Raw genomic sequence first — 18,287 nt, 5'->3', positions numbered from 1 at the left:
GGTGTAATTTTTGAAATCATGTGGTAACATTGGTGATTTTCATTCATGATTTCGCAAAATCATTGCCACATAAAAGTGTTTTACATCTGTTAACACATTGGCAACGATCAACCAGGTAAAATCCTTGGTGTAAGTAACACGACCTTTTTTGGCCCGGTAACGTTACTTATGAGTTGAAATTATAAAATTTTGCTTACACGGTGGATATATATGAACTCATAGATAACTACGTGTAGAAATTACGGGCATAACGCAAACATAAGGCCGCCATCAGACCATCTGCTTTTTCACATGTATGACATCAGCTGTTCTGTAGTATTAGTACACCCAAAGTGACAACATACATGTGAAAAAGCATGTGGTCTGATGGCCGCCTAATGCCCGTAATTTCTAGCCCTAGGTAACCGGGTAGGTAGCTACCTATTAGTTATCTTTACCTACGCGTTTGGCAAATTCTACGTGCCATTTACCAAGTCATGTAAATTTTGAAAACATGTGGTAACATTGGTGATTTTCATTCATGATTTCGTAAAAACATTGCCACATATAAGTGTGTTACAATTTTTAACACATTGGCAACGATCAACCAGACAAAATCCTTGGTGTAAGTAACACGACCGTTTTCGACCCGGTAGCGTTACCTATGGATTGAAATTATGAAATTTTGCTCACACGGGGGATATCTACGAACTCATAGATAACTACGCGTAGAAATTAAGGGGATAAGCTCCTAAAGGTAGAAACACAATGAAATACGCCGCTTTTTCACGCTCAGTTTCATGTAAGGGCGAAACCTATAGCTCTGCGTGTTGCGTGTGCTGCGTTCAAAAATACAAAAACAAAATACATGTATTTGTTGTTCTCAATTTGAAATACATGTATTTTGTTTTTGTATTTTTGAACGCACACGCAGAGCTATAGGTTTCGCCCTAAAAGACTAAAGGCCAAGTACTACCTAATTCAAATGAATTAGGCAGCATTTCAATTAGGTAGTACTTGACATTTAGTCTTTTACATGAAACTGAGCTTGAAAAAGCGGTATATTTCATTGTGTTTCTACCTTAAGTCCCGATTTACATTAGGCGAGTTTACTTGCGGCAATTTTTCTCGTTCCTTCTTATGCCCTAAACACATCCAACGTTTGAGTAAAGTTTGGTGTAATTTCTGGTAGATGAATAAAAGACAAAGTGCTGCCATTTTTCAATTTGTCTTTATTCTTCTACCAGGAATGACACAAAACTTTACTCAAACGTTGGATGTGTTTTCAGCTTTAAACTTGTCTCTTACGTTTATAAAAGTCAATTCTGTTCCGACAAGTTTTGTTTTCAAAACAATGAAAATAATGTCCATGGTATAAGTAAAGAGGTAGATTTAAATGGAAAAAATCTATAGAACCCTTGTTTTTCCGGAATTCCTAAAACATCAAAATTTGTAAACACAAAAGCAACAAGTGGGTTTGTTTACAATACCAATGTTGAGAATTTTATAAAAAACACGAAAAATGAATGAAGGGCCAAGGTTTCTCCACATAATTGAGTTGTGGATATGATAAAATGTTTGTTTCAATGAAAAGCTGACAAATTTCTTCCATACAAATGTTCTAAAAACTATTATAAAAACCATTGAATTCGATTGCTTTTAAAATTGTTTGGCATATTATTCAAACAGCACACACACATACAAAGATTGTGTATATTGTTTTGACGTTTTAGAAACAGTCGAAAGAAAAAAATTAAATTGACAGGAAGCTTTAGCTAACCTTTCTTATGTCATGTTCACACGAGCGTTTCAATTACGTTGTTCGTCTGACGAACGACGTACACGAATTAACCCGTTTCCACGACACTATTCGTAATTAACAGAAACATAAACAAAATTTCCTTCATTTTTGTTTCCTTGTTTTTACGAAAATTTGAACCGAAAACACATAAAATATACATTAAATGAACAGGAAAAGCAATAGACTTTCCTTCAAATGTATCTTCTATATTTAATTACACACATTTCATCCATTTTTTCCATCAATTCCGAATAATTTTGTATTTTCAATGTATTTTTATATTTTTCTATTTTCCAAATTAAAGTGAGAGAGACATGTCAAAACAATGTTTGTGTATACAGACTTTCAGTTATTTGTTTCCTTTTTGTTTCTGATTTTTTACGCGATTTTGAACTAATGGACAAGAAATGTGTGTGGAATTAAGAAGGAAACACAACCATCTTCCTTCTGCTTCTTTATAAAATGTTTAGTTCATTAATTTTCATTCATCTTTTTCCTTTTTTCTAAAAATTTTGTGTTTTCAACAAATTTTTCAATTTTGAATTTAGACATGTCATAATTAATTTATTTCGATAAATGCTCTCATTTGTTAGAGATGGGACATATTTTATCGTTGTTCGGAGAGTATTTCTACTTGAACAACGTAGAAAAATCGTCGTTCGTTCTTAGAATTTTGTATGGGGAATCAAGTAATTTATTCGTATTTGAGGGTCGAACAAGGAATAGAGAACGAACGACGTACCGTGGAAACGGGCTATTATTAAACCATGTCAAATACGAAAAATATAAAAGGAATTGCATGAAAATTGCCGGTACGAGCAATTTTTCCCCTTTCCATTCTCCTTACGTGTCTCTCCTACAAACAGGGACTTGCCGCAAGTAAACTTGTCTAATTTAAATTGGGACTAACTTGAAAAGGAGTTAAAGAAGCATGGGATTCTTAAATAACTTAAGCCATTTCTGATAAAAGAATAATGGTGTCGGCACATAGAAGACTGGCTTTCTTGTCTACGTTCTTGTGAAAGATTGAAAGGCAAATGGCATCCTACTTCCAATTTGGCTTCACCGTTTTTATACCCTCCACCATAGTATGGAGGGTATATTAAGTTTGTTTTTCCGTTTGTAACGCATTGAAATACTCATTTGCGACCCTATAAAGTATATATATTCTTGATCAGGGTAAAATTCTAAGTCGATCTGAGCACGTCCGTCCGTCCGTCCGTCTGTGGTAATCACTCTAGCATCCACAAAAATGGAGATAGGACGCTGAAATTTTGGGAAAATGCGTCTTTTGTTTGCAGGCAGGTCAAGTTCGATGATGGGCTATATCGGTCCACGTTTTGGTATAGCCCCCATATAACGGTACCCCCCGATTTACGGTATTTTGACGTTTTTAGCTACATTTTCAGACCGATTTGGCTATAATTTGACATTTAGGGTTCTTAAGTGTCAATAAACATATATAACAAAACTTGTTGACATAGGTCCACGTTTTGGTATAGCCCCCATATAACGGTACCCCCCGATTTGCGGTATTTTGACGTTTTTAGCTACATTTTTAGACCGATTTAGCTATAATTTGACATTTAGGGTTCTTAAGTATCAAAAAACTTATATAACAAAAGTGGTGGACATAGGTCCACGTTTTGGTATAGCCCCCATATAACGGTACCCCCCGATATACGGTATTTTGACGGTTTTAGCTACATTTTCAGACCGATTTATCTATAATGTGACATTTAGGGCTCTTAAGTGTCAATAAACTTATATAAAAAAAGTTGTGGACATAGGTCCACGTTTTGGTATAGCCCCTATATAACGGTACCCCCCGATTTACGGTATTTTGACGGTTTTAGCTACATTTTCAGACCGACTTAGCTATATTTTGACATTTAGGGTTCTTTAGTGTCATTAAACTTATTTAACAAAACTTGTGGACATAGGTCCACGTCTTGGTATAGCCCCCATATAACGGTACCCCCCGATTTGCGGTATTTTGACGTTTTTAGCTAAATTTTTAGTCCGATTTAGCTATAATTTGACATTTAGGGTTCTTAAGTATCAAAAAACTTATATAACAAAAGTGGTGGACATAGGTCCAGGTTTTGGTATAGCCCCCATATAACGGTACCCCCCGATTTGCGGTATTTTGACGTTTGTAGCTACATTTTCAGACCGATTTAGCTCTAATTTGACATTTAGGGTTCTTAAGTGTCAATAAACTTATATAACAAAAGTTGTGGACATAGGTCCACGTTTTGGTATAGCCCCCATATAACGGTACCCCCCGATTTACGGTATTTTGACGGTTTTATCTACATTTTCAGACCGATTTAGCTATAATTTGACATTTAGGGTTCTTAGGTGTAACTAAACTTATATAACAAAAGTTGTGGACCTAGGTCCACGCTTTGGTATAGCCCCCATATAACGGTACCCCCGATTTACGGCATTTTGACATTTTCAGACCGATTTAGCTATCAATTGACATTTAGGGTTCTTAAATGTCAATAAACTTATATAACTAGTGGACATAAGTCCACGTTTTGGAATAGCCCCTATATAACGTTACCGCCCGATTTCAGGTATTTTGAGAATTTTACCAACAAGTTTTAACCGAATTATCTGTAATTTGAACATTTGACATTTGAAATTCTTAGTGTTCACCACACCTCTACACCAAAAATTGTCAAGAAAGCCCCCATATAACAGTACCTCCCGATTTTCAGTAATTTGCTGATTTTAGCTACAATACTAAACCGAACTAGCAGTAATTTGACATTTGAAGTTCTTAGTGGTCGCAACACCTCTCCATCAAAAATTGTCAACATAGGTCCATGTTCGGATATAGCTCCCATGTAACGGTACCTCCCAATTTTCAGTAATTTGGCAATTTTAGCTACAATTTGTTATGTTCCGCCTTATACGGCACTGTGGTGGGGGGAGTCCAGCTAGCTCATGGGAGCCCAATCTCAGGTCGGTCCCAACCCTGGCACCATCAGTCCAAGGGGAAGCACAATAAAAGGGAATAGTGGAACAAACATAAATCAACAAACAAACATTAACACAAACACTAAATGCACCAGCGACAAAGGTACTTGATGATAAAGGAACCCACACAAGAGCCCGCCCAACCTTGACCCTTAGATTCCAATCTTCATAATCATATTTTAAGGGCCCCTTTTTCCACACACACTTACCTCGCAATTACACCCTACCTTCCTCTTTTACAAAAAGTTTCAACAAGACATATTCAAATTTCAAAGTTCATACATAAAAATTTATTGACATTGTCGACATTTTTTTTGGCATCCCTGGGATTACCAATACCAACTAGAGAATTTAATGTGAGTCAATGACTCGGATTACCAAAGGAATTCACACTAGATTACTTCGCCAACTGAGGCCAATTATATATTTTACTCTTCTGCCTAAACGAGCTCGGTTAGATAGGTTTGGACTTCTCACTTACGGTCCATAAAAATAATCACCAATAAAAATCTAGCTGTAAAAATGAGGCAACCCTACACTCACGTTTTGTTCAAAAGAACATTGGTATTATTAATCCTCACAAATTTTAAACTTATGCACTAAATTAAATACTATAGGACAACACAACTTATATTATAACACAATAACATGCATAAAGAACAGTTAATAAATTTTTTTTTCTGTTATACGTTTAAAAATTTCATAAAAGTTTGCGTTAAATTTAATTTACGTTATCCAATATATTTTTCTATTTTCAGTGGGGCTCAAATATTTAATGATCATCGCGCTCATGCGCCATTTTGGCAATTTTTGGTCATCAATTTAAATAAATCACGGCAAGGATAATTTTTATATGGTGAGCATTCAAATTTCTCTTTGTTACCTGGACTATCCAAAATACTTAATAAGTTTCATTTCTGTCTTTCCAGGATAACCTCGGCATTTTCATCAATATATCAAATTACAACCTCTAAATGGGTCGGATTACAAGTCATCCATCATATCATCAATCTCTTCGGCTCCCATTAAGGCAAAAGGACTTTTATACGGATTTTTGAGGCTCAGAACCAATAATGCAGGACGGATCCTTAAAATTTAATCTGACCTCCCCCACTTGATGTCGAGAAGGCCAGTGTTGTGTCTCGCTGATTGATGTACTTTCTTTAAAAAAAATTGGGCACAATTGTAGTAAAGCCGAAACATCAACCCGTCAAAAATGTGCACTTACTTATTTGTTTAATACAATCAAACATAACAAATGTTAACACAAGAACCACAACTATTTTGACTTTTCAATAAAAATTAATTTAATGTCTTTATTTTGATTAACTTGAATATTGGTATTTTTAATAAATTGGGACACTAAGGACAGCCAGTTTTAAGAGCGCACCACTTTTCTTATAATGGCGATTTTGGTCGTTTAGCCCTTTATATATGGGAAAAAAGACGCCATCAGAAGATGTTCATTAATTTTCCCACATTTTTCCAACTTTATTTATTTACCTTTTGCCACCTGTTCTACTAAACCCTACAGTCACTACATGGTTGTATTTTTGCCAGACGTCCCTCTTTAAGTACCGTCCCTCAAAACTCAACCCTAACATGGCATCACCTTATCATGCCATACTGCATTTCCGTTTACTTTTTTGGTTGATCGTCTGGTGCTTCGGCTGTGTTTAATTTTCTGCTGGCTTTCTTTTTGTACAAAAAAATTTAAGCACTAGCATACACACGCAACAAAACATCACGATTTTCAAGTGCTTCGCCGAAAATTGTGATGTGCGTGGAATTTCTTTTTTTGTTAAATATTCGGTGAGCGTTCATAAAACAGCCTGTCTGTAGTTTAATGGAACATTTGTTGCCTACCCACGCCAAGCGAATTTTGTCTTTTGGCCTTCACATTGAATGAATAATCGTTGCGGCAAATCAAACCGGTAAGCATACCCAAAACCCTAAATTAATATTAATTTTACCTAACCCCCATTCCTTTTTTTATTTTCAGAAACCTCATTGACTTTTTTGCTGTGAAAGCATTTTTTGGCGGTGTCTCAATAATACGCATGATAAATGTATGTGTGTGTGTGTGCGTAACCACGTTTTCATCTAGCGAAACTCGGCGTTACATGAATACATAATTTCTCAAGTTTTGTGTGTACGTTTGTTCTAACGGAGTAGTTCACATACAAACACACACTTCATTCACATGAACGTGCCGCTGTCATCTCATTCACACTCATGCCTACCTGCAGTCGACTGCATTATTCCTCCCAAGTTAGAATATACACACACCACACATCACCTACTCTATTCAAGTAGAATGCAAAAGCCGCACTCTCCTAATCAATGGAAGACGGACTATTTTAAGGTTATGGTAAGTATTTTTTTGCAATAATTATGAATTATTGTTATTAATGATTTATTTTTATTTCCAGAGTGGATGGTGGTTACAATACTATGCATTTATCCAATTGCTATAGGATATTGGAGAGCGCAATGTCTTTGCTAATACGGATATGTCCAACATAACCCAACGCTGGAATAACTTGTTAAAAACACCACAGGGAATTAAGCCACAAGGATCACACATTTCACTCTGTCCGGTACCTGCCGTCTGTCCGCTTAATTTTGGGATTTACCAGTGATTTTGCCTCTCTGCTATTATGTGCCCTCTCAGATTTGGATCAATGGATTTTTACACAGGTATTTGTTCTCTTTTTTATACATTCCTACTATTTCTAACGTGTACATTTTTTTCTTTCAGGTACCAACCGGCATCCTGTCTATTTTCCTCTACAGCATATGACCAATATACACGAGTGATTCCAACTAAAAATGTGGTGTTATGTACCTGCTTGGTGTATTGAAAATCTTGTTGCTGTTTATCATCATCCGCAGGCCTGTGTTTATGAGCACACATAATCAATCCACGGTGTGTGGATAACGCCATGGAGTTTCCCTAACATTTCTTGCCGTGGAGAAGTATGGAATGATACCCACTGAATGGTGTGAAAGATTATGGATGGACAGGAGGTGAGTGTTAGTGATTTTAAAGCGATTTGTGTTTTTGTGAAAGATCATTGTGCGGTTCTACGTATAGAAATGAAAACTTCATATTCATATGGTCATTTGTATATGGTTCAGTTCAATCCATTTATACCTTTGTGTGTCGTCCAATCACGTACAACGAATTATACATTTTGGAGGAAAATTTGCATAGATTTGACAACAAAAGGTGGTTCAGCGAAAATTAGTAATTTTGTTAAATTTGATAAATGATCAGCCATGGGTACATTTAGTGAAGAAATTGTGTTGCCTTTCAAAACATAATTACAAAGAAAAAACTCATCGATTCTATGACCATTTTACTAATTTTTTTGTGTGTTTTTATTTACAGGTAGTTTGACATTCGTTATTGTCGCTGTATGATATGCAGTATATGCCGGTGAACTACATCAAGAACATTGTACGCAGATATGAAAATTGGCTGTAACACAAAAATGCATGGAGCAAGTGAATTTGATAGAAGGGGATTTGAACATTTAGTGGACGTGCTGAACCAATCCAGGTATGTTTGTTTTTATTTTTTTGTGTCCAGTGGTCCTTATTAGGTTGAGTGTGTGCTATAAAAGATGTGTGTTCAGCAAAGAAATAATTTGTGTGTTTATGCTTGCGCTAGGATATCATGAGGGGGAATGTGTGCTATATGTAAAAGATCTGCGTTCAGCAAAGAACGAATTTGTGTGTTTACGTTTGTGGGTGCTATGTCATTATGCGGTTGAGTGTGTGCTGTAGGTAAAAGATTCACGTTCAGCAAAGAATTAATTTGTGTGTTTATGCTTGCGGGAGCTAGGCTATCATGAGGTTGAGTGTGTGCTATATTTAAAAGATTCGCGTTCAGCAAGGAATTAATTTGCGTGTTTATGCTTGTGGGAGCTAGGCTACGTGCAAAGGTAGACACCAGTGGTATGCGACTTTTTCTCGCATGCGATTAAAATTACAGTAACCTATTCAAGTGTCGTGATAGTATGTGACAAATAGATTTGATTGAGTGATTACTTCATATGAGGTTGGAGGCTTTCATATAATAGTATTTAATACTGATTTAAGTAAAATCTAGTGGGCAATTATTACCAGATATGTATTTAAATTATCGCTACGGCTGATATTAATTAATATGATGTTATTTGGATTAGGATAATCACTGAAGATATCGGAGCATAGTTTTCACTAAATTTTATCGCATGCTATATTATTTTGGTTACAATACCAGACACACACTGTGCAAAAAAATTCCGTTCAACAGAAGAACAAGCAGTCGAATATTTTCTTCAACATGCTCAACCTCATATTGCTTTATCGTTTCTTTATAAATAATAATTTTATTTTATATTTGTTTTTACCTTATTAAGGCTATATACTTTTTATGCTATATATTTATATTTATTTATTTATACCATTTTCTTCATTTAACCATTTAATACTGAACTTATTGGATGATTTAATAAATTTGATTTGGACGGGAAACTGAAGCCATTTTAAATGGGTGTTATGTTTTCAAGGGGTATTGTGTTTTAAATGGGTATTGTGTTCTAAATGGGTATTGTGTTTTAAATGGGTTTGTTCCAACTTATCCCGATCATCCTTATAGTTTTCATGAAAGTGTACAACATAATTTCCTTCCTATTAAATAAAAAATAAGCTTTGTCTTATCTTTTAAATTTATTTGTATGTCGGATTCCTTTTTTAATCCCAACGTGGGGAACTCCCACGCCCTGTCGTCTCACAAGCCGGGCACTCATGAACATTTCTTACTCTAAACAGGTATAGCTATATATCAAGGCAGTCAATAATTTCTAATAATCATATAAAAATATAATTGCAAAATGTAAAAGAAAAACTGGACGTTCACAAACACTAATTTTTCTTAAACTATATTGCACTTACATTTCTATATCACAGAATTATTGCTGTTGTTTCGCAAACTTGATAAACAAAGAAATTTCCTAGCCTAGCAAAGTGTATAATCAAAAATATTAATAATTTGTAATAATAATCAAAATATAAATGCAAATGGGTAAAAGAAAAACAGGACGTTCACGAACACTAATTTTTCTTAACTCATATTGCACTTACATTTCTATATCACAGAATTATTGCCTTTATTATATTTTTATATCCTTTGCATGGAAATTTCCTAGTGGTTTACCTTGAGGTGTTTCTAAACTATACATGTTGTTCCCGATCGGTTTAACTATTCGGCATTTGAGGAATTTCTTACAAAATTTGGAATTAATATTATTTTTGAAATCGGATAGCATGTGATTCCTTCTGTATACCTCCTGTCCCGGTCGGAAATTTACAACTCTTGCTTTATGGTTATAACGTTTTGCGCTGTTTTGGTATGCGCGGTGCATGTTGTCCTTTATCTTTTCTCTCATCAATTCAAATTGTTCATTTTTATTCAATTGCACAATCTGGTGGTCGGTTAGGGATTTAAGTCGTTTTGCTAGTTTGTAATCTGCCCCGCTAGTAAACATATTATAGCCGAATAAGGCAAAAAAAGGATTTACCCCCGTAGCTGCATGCACTGAGGTTCGCAGGGCCTGTTCAATTTCTGAGAGGTACAGATCCCAGTCACGGTGATCTTTCTCCACATATGACCTTATCGCCGCCAGTACCGACTGGTTTACTCGCTCGGACGCATTGGATTGAGGAGAGTAGTAGGCTGTTGTCAGGTGGTTAATCTTATAGTTTTTGACCATTTCCTCGAATGATTTTGAAACGAATTGTTTGCCGTTGTCACTGTGTATTATTTCGGGCACGCCGAATGTGTGGAATACATGATTTTCTAAAAACTTTATAACATTTTGTGACGTCGCTTCCTTCATTGCGTGTAGGAATATAAATTTTGTAAAATGATCCATCACTATAAATATATACGCATTCCCTTTTTTTGATCTTGGGTATTTCCCAAGGAAATCTATATATAATTTCTGAAATGGTCTTTCAGTCACCACTTCATTGCCAATTTCAGGTCTCATATTTTGGTTCGCTGGTTTTGTTTCTTTGCAGGTTTGACAATTCCCAATGTATTGCCTCACCTGCGACACCATTTTGGGCCAATAGTAAAATGTTTTCAATCTTTGTAGGGTTTTGTTTATACCTTCATGAACCGATTCCGCATAGTTATGAGCTTTTTCAATCATTGCGCATGTTATTTCTTGTGGTATCCACAATTTCCACTCGAATTCGGTAGTTTCAGGATCGAATTGTTTTGCTCTTATATAAACTTTGCCATCTTGGATTTTTAGGTCTGGTAAAATTTCTTGGTTTTGGCTTATGGTGTCTCTTAGTTCCAAATACTCCTCACTTTCGAACGCTGTGGTTTCAAAACCCAAAATATCTTCCTCACTGATTTCTTCGATCACGATTTCGGAGTCGCTGGGCATCCTGGATAACGTATCCGCCACTATATTTTCCGAACCCTTACGATGTTCAATGGAAAAGTCAAACGCTTGGAGCTGTAAAGACCAGCGCGCCAGTCTCCCACTCAAATCCTTCAATGACATGAGCCATTTCAGGCTAGCGTGATCGGTGATTATAGTGAATTTCATCATCTCAACGTACGGTCGGAATCTCTTCACGGCCAGTACGGCTGCCAAACATTCTTTTTCGGTCACGGAATAATTCCGTTGACAGGCGTTCAATTTTTGTGAATAAAAGGCGATTGGGTTTTCCCCTCCACAATCGTCCTTTTGAAATAATACCGCGCCAATCCCATAATCCGATGCGTCGCATTGAATAAAAAATTCACGTTGGAAATCGGGGTGACGGAGGACTGGTGCTGACGTTAGCGCTTTCTTTAAAGTGGTGAATGATTCCATGGCTGCGGGGCTGATCGTGAATTTTTGTCCTTTTTTCAGGGTGTCTGTAAGTGCGGCTGATATTGACGCAAAGTTCTTGATGAACCGTCGGTACCAGCCGGCGGTTCCCAAAAAGCTTCTCACTTCTCTCGGGGTTTTTGGCACAGGTATCTTTTGGATTGCGCTGACTTTTTCTGGATCGGTTTTCAGGCATCCGTTTCCGATTATAAAGCCAAGGTATTTTAATTCCTTGAAGCAAAATAACGATTTTTTTAAACCAATGGTTAAGTTTGCCTTTTGTAGACACTCCGCTACCTCGTTTAACAAACGCAAATGTGTATCGAAATCTTCAGATATAATCAGGAGGTCATCCAAATATATAAAAACATTGGACTTAAGTCGTCCAGGTATGACTTTATCCATTAAGCGGCACAGACGTTGTGCCGCATTACATAGACCGAATGGCATGACGCGAAATTGGTAGAGCGGTCGACCTGGTACTGTAAAGGCAGTATATGGTCTGGCATCTTCTTCTAGCTCTATTTGCCAGAACGCATATTTCAGGTCGACGCTGCTAATATAGTGTGTTTGGTCAATTCGGCTAAGTATCCCATCTATGTTCTGTAAAGGATACGCATCCTTTACAGTCAGTGCGTTTAGTTTTCGTGCATCAAGGCAAAACCTGTTTTTGCCGGGTTTTCTGACAACAGTCGTACGGTTGCTCCAAGGTGAATCACTCTCCTCAATGACATTCAATGCGAGCATGTTGTCGATTTCTTTGTACACTATGTCCTGTACGGCCGGCGATAAGGGATAGTGTTTGTCTTTAACCGGGTTTGCACCTTCGACCAATTTTATAGCGTGTTTCTCAATCTTTGTGCATCCTAAACCATTCTGTTCAAACGTAGGGAATCTTTTCACAATATCTGCCAGCTTTTTCTTTTGGACTTCAGTCAATTCATGCATTTTCGGATTTTCGTTACTAGAGTTGCCATGGATTTTTATTTGGAGATCTAAATTTACTTCTTCCACGGGGAAAATTTCTGGGGCAATTCCGAATAATCTCCAGAAATCAGCTCCCAAGTAAAGTTCTTGTTGTAGATCGGGGCATAAATATAAACTTATTTCTTTAATTTGATCTTGATATTCTATGCTTACTATGATTTTGCCCAAGATTCTGTGTCTTTGTCCTGACGCGGTGCTAATGTTCGAGATGAAAGGTAGAATTTCCAGATCTAGTTCTTCTACTATCTCTCGGCACTGCTTTCCTAAAAGACTTACGGTAGCCCCCGAGTCTAAAAGTCCCTTTAGCTCCTTACCGTTTAATTTAATTGAAACATATGGTCTGGGATCTTTTATATCCTGGAATCGAGTAATAGCTTCGCATATAATTTTTTTGCGCATTCTATTTTCTTTTTGATTTTGTCTTATTTTGATTATTCTTTGTTTAGTTTTTTCTTCTTTCTTACTTATGTTTATGATCTTTTTGGGTTTCTGTAAACATTCATTTTCATACTTGCTGTTAAAAATTTTTGCTTTTACCATATCATAATTTTGCTGCCTCATATCCAAAGGTAGATAATGTCGTATGGAAGAGTAATCATTTTGTTTGATTTCCTCATTCCTTAATTTTTTGGCGGGTTCGCTACCTTCGGTTGTTCTTTGGAACGATGGTTCCCCGCTGCAACCCCGTTCTTTCGACCGTTTCCCGAGGCACACTTATCACACTTGGGTGTTATTGTGTTTGGTTTACCACACTTGAAACAGAAATAATTACGCTGAGAAGAAGTACATTCCCTAAAAATGTGTCCGGGTTGTTGGCAATTCCAGCAAACCATTGGACTATTTATTGCCGCTATTTCGACTACTTGGTCTGAATCTTCGAATCTGTTTAAATCTGAAACATCTTCTTCTTCTTGGAGTGCATTGACACGAATCTGTCTATTCATCGGTGGAGGTTGTGGTGCCGAATTCTCACGTCGGAAAAAAGTTCTCTCTATTTCTAGGCACTCAATTCTCAACTGTTCCAATGATCCTACTGGCATTGCATAGACTATACTCGACAAGTTTTTTCGCAAATTTTTCTTTACTAACGAAATCATTTCATAGTCTGAAACAGGTTTTTCTAATTTAGAGCGCATCAGATTCACATCCTGAAAGAAAGCATCTATTGATTCTCCAGGTTGTTGCTTACGTTCCAAAAGGTCTCTCATGGCCTCGAAGCACGTCCGTCTCGTCTTAAACCTCTCGGTCAGCCCATACTTCAAAGAGTCCCAGTCGGAGATGTTATTTTTTCTTTGTTCAAGCCAGAACCAGTCGTGTGCAGGTCCGGACAGTAAGATATGAAATTCATTCAAAATTTCCTCCCAAGATAACCTGTAGTGTTTTTGGAAGTATTCCAACCGGTAGATAAAATCTTCAACCTCTAAACTATTTGGTCTCCCGGAGAAATTTAGACCGAATCTTTCGATTTTAATTGGTTGAACATATCCTGTATAGTTAGATGCGACATTGTTATTTCGATTCCTATTAGTATTGTCTACCCTCTGGGCGCTTGGTGGTGGTGGCATAGGGATAGTTGTTGGAGGGGGTTGTGGCATAGGGTTAGTAGTTGGAGGTGGTTGTGTATTTGAGTTTCGATCAGTATTAGTTCGGTCCACTGCTAATCTGGCGATGGCCACATTCAGGGATTGAATTGCCGAATGAACTTTTGCCATTTCTTGAGTAACACTCTCCTGTACCAATGATCTAATACTGTTTCGAGCATCGCTTACACTTTCTTCGACCATATCTCTAACCAGTTGTTGATCTACATCGTGATATGAATAACCTGGTATTGGTTGGTTCTGAGCATCAATGGGTAGTCGGGCACTTGCACTTGTACTGGGATTAGGACCGTTTATGGTACCTGACAAGTCCCGAAAAGTGGTGTCTCCGTTCTCCATTGTTTCTCCCCTTCTTTTCTTCTTGTTCTTGGGTTTAGGCGTTGGTGAGAAAAACCTACTATTATCGAAAGCTAATAATCTTTTTCTTTTGCTATATCTTATCCCAGCCGAATATTCACTCATCAGATTATTGGTTAAAATAACCTACCAATCAATTTGCGAAGTCAATCAGAAATAAAATAAAATCGTATAACTTAAAAAAAATTTTGGTAAAAGATATCTTAGGATTTTACAAAAAATATTTATCTAACTAATAATTAAATTAACTCATAAAACAATAATTATAACAAACTGAATTGACACAAAGACATAAACTCAAACAATACAATGTATCAAAGAATTGTTAACGGTTTCCAATAACATAAATATTTCAGAGGATGTAGGATGTATTTCATTGCTTGGTGAGAACAAGTGTGTGGTTTTATTTATTAATTTTTTTATTTTGTTTTATTATCCAGAAATTCTGTGTCCTAGTAGGTTGTCACGGTGCATCGATAGATAGGAACTACAATAGTATTAGTGAACAAATACATACATTTAGAGTAAACACTACGGCAATTTTCTACTATATAACGAAGAAAATAGATCTCATATTCGGGTATTTCGTGTAATGCATTCTGCGATATTCATCATCGCGAAAGCTACTGCACATTTTCCCTATGTTCTCTAAAAAAAACTATTGACTCTACTTAAGACAAATATACATATAAAACATACACGGCACAGGTCATTAAACAATACAACATTTGTTACTTTAGACGAACAAGAGCTATTGCACTTGACCCTATGATAATATTGCAACAAATATCCTAATTTTTAATCTTAAAGCTAAATATTGCACATTAGACACATTTTCGATCAAGAAATTGTGGTTGCAACATTTGCATGATATAAAAATGCGATATTTGTTGTTTTATCTATTTTAATTTTGGTCTATTTCAATTATAGTGCTATGGTATTATTGCACATAAAATTAGAATTTTTAATCATTTTGATTTGGGCGCCATATTGTTATGTTCCGCCTTATACGGCACTGTGGTGGGGGGAGTCCAGCTAGCTCATGGGAGCCCAATCTCAGGTCGGTCCCAACCCTGGCACCATCAGTCCAAGGGGAAGCACAATAAAAGGGAATAGTGGAACAAACATAAATCAACAAACAAACATTAACACAAACACTAAATGCACCAGCGACAAAGGTACTTGATGATAAAGGTACCCACACAAGAGCCCGCCCAACCTTGACCCTTAGATTCCAATCTTCATAATCATATTTTAAGGGCCCCTTTTTCCACACACACTTACCTCGCAATTACACCCTACCTTCCTCTTTTACAAAAAGTTTCAACAAGACATATTCAAATTTCAAAGTTCATACATAAAAATTTATTGACATTGTCGACATTTTTTTTGGCATCCCTGGGATTACCAATACCAACTAGAGAATTTAATGTGAGTCAATGACTCGGATTACCAAAGGAATTCACACTAGATTACTTCGCCAACTGAGGCCAATTATATATTTTACTCTTCTGCCTAAACGAGCTCGGTTAGATAGGTTTGGACTTCTCACTTACGGTCCATAAAAATAATCACCAATAAAAATCTAGCTGTAAAAATGAGGCAACCCTACACTCACGTTTTGTTCAAAAGAACATTGGTATTATTAATCCTCACAAATTTTAAACTTATGCACTAAATTAAATACTATAGGACAACACAACTTATATTATAACACAATAACATGCATAAAGAACAGTTAATAAATTTTTTTTTCTGTTATACGTTTAAAAATTTCATAAAAGTTTGCGTTAAATTTAATTTACGTTATCCAATATATTTTTCTATTTTCAGTGGGGCTCAAATATTTAATGATCATCGCGCTCATGCGCCATTTTGGCAATTTTTGGTCATCAATTTAAATAAATCACGGCAAGGATAATTTTTATATGGTGAGCATTCAAATTTCTCTTTGTTACCTGGACTATCCAAAATACTTAATAAGTTTCATTTCTGTCTTTCCAGGATAACCTCGGCATTTTCATCAATATATCAAATTACAACCTCTAAATGGGTCGGATTACAAGTCATCCATCATATCATCAATCTCTTCGGCTCCCATTAAGGCAAAAGGACTTTTATACGGATTTTTGAGGCTCAGAACCAATAATGCAGGACGGATCCTTAAAATTTAATCTGACCTCCCCCACTTGATGTCGAGAAGGCCAGTGTTGTGTCTCGCTGATTGATGTACTTTCTTTAAAAAAAATTGGGCACAATTGTAGTAAAGCCGAAACATCAACCCGTCAAAAATGTGCACTTACTTATTTGTTTAATACAATCAAACATAACAAATGTTAACACAAGAACCACAACTATTTTGACTTTTCAATAAAAATTAATTTAATGTCTTTATTTTGATTAACTTGAATATTGGTATTTTTAATAAATTGGGACACTAAGGACAGCCAGTTTTAAGAGCGCACCACTTTTCTTATAATGGCGATTTTGGTCGTTTAGCCCTTTATATATGGGAAAAAAGACGCCATCAGAAGATGTTCATTAATTTTCCCACATTTTTCCAACTTTATTTATTTACCTTTTGCCACCTGTTCTACTAAACCCTACAGTCACTACATGGTTGTATTTTTGCCAGACGTCCCTCTTTAAGTACCGTCCCTCAAAACTCAACCCTAACATGGCATCACCTTATCATGCCATACTGCATTTCCGTTTACTTTTTTGGTTGATCGTCTGGTGCTTCGGCTGTGTTTAATTTTCTGCTGGCTTTCTTTTTGTACAAAAAAATTTAAGCACTAGCATACACACGCAACAAATTTTTAACAGAACTAACTGTAATTTGACATTTGAAGGTTGTAGTGGTCACCACACATCTGCATCAACAATTTTTAACATAGCCCCAATATACTTAAAATGTTTAACCGAACGTAGGTCCATGTTTTTGTATAGCCCCAAAACAAACCTCCCGATTTTCCGTACCTTAGCTTTATTTTTTGGACGAACTTTCTGTAATTTGAAAGTAAGAAGTCAACAAAAATTGTTCAATTAAGTTCATATTTTCGTATAGCCCACATACCTCCGAACTAGCTGTTAATGACATTTGAAGTTCCCATGTTATGTACAAATTTTCGGTATTTTGAGTATTCTAGCTGCAATTTTTAACCGAATTAGGAGTTATTTGACATTAAAGGCTCCCTTCAAAAACTGTCAACATAGGCCCATGTTTTATTATAACCCCTATATAACAGTATCTCCCAATTTCTAGCCCACCAAAAATTGTCAACAGTTAGATATAGGCACCATAAAAAAGGGCCTCCCGAATGAAGTACATGTACATGTACATTATCTGACATTTTAACGTACTCACTTAAAGTTGGGGACAGGAATGAATATTTTATGGTGGAGGGTATGAAAAGTTCGGCCCGGCCGAACTTAATGCTTTTTTACTTGTTTATTCTTTTATTGGTAGAAAGCCTGGCACAATTACCCAGGTAGTGGTATCACACCAGCTGTTCGAATATGAAAAGTCAAATCCCTTTATAAAAAAAATTATTTTTGTTGTATTTTCCCCAACAGCATAAAGAAAATGTTGACATAACATATTGAAAATTTACGATGCCACTACCTTGGTAATTGTATCATGGTAGAAAGACATTCTTGTTTATATCATCTATATATATAAATGAGCTT

General features: G+C 36.2%; 2 long non-coding RNA genes across 2 annotated transcripts; one reads left to right on the top strand and one right to left on the bottom strand.

Moving 5' to 3' along the window:
* Window positions 1–5,038: 5,038 nt before the first annotated feature.
* LOC141394807 (uncharacterized) lies at window positions 5,039–6,256 on the bottom strand. Its single transcript, XR_012410491.1, has 2 exons — window positions 6,000–6,256; window positions 5,039–5,932 (listed from the first exon to the last, which is right to left on the bottom strand). It is a non-coding gene; the product is annotated as an uncharacterized lncRNA (long non-coding RNA).
* A 140-nt stretch (window positions 6,257–6,396) lies between these two features.
* Window positions 6,397–17,007, top strand: LOC141394806 (uncharacterized). Its single transcript, XR_012410490.1, has 7 exons — window positions 6,397–6,705; window positions 6,774–7,142; window positions 7,204–7,471; window positions 7,533–7,801; window positions 8,166–8,336; window positions 16,431–16,528; window positions 16,602–17,007. It is a non-coding gene; the product is annotated as an uncharacterized lncRNA (long non-coding RNA).
* Window positions 17,008–18,287: the final 1,280 nt, after the last annotated feature.

The sequence above is a fragment of the Musca autumnalis genome, unplaced genomic scaffold (genome assembly GCF_047663935.1).
Source record: "Musca autumnalis isolate F117 unplaced genomic scaffold, ASM4766393v1 scaffold_2, whole genome shotgun sequence".
NCBI lineage: Eukaryota > Metazoa > Arthropoda > Insecta > Diptera > Muscidae > Musca > Musca autumnalis.
Note: the sequence above shows the minus strand (reverse complement) of the source record. Positions and strands in the feature narration are given on the sequence as shown.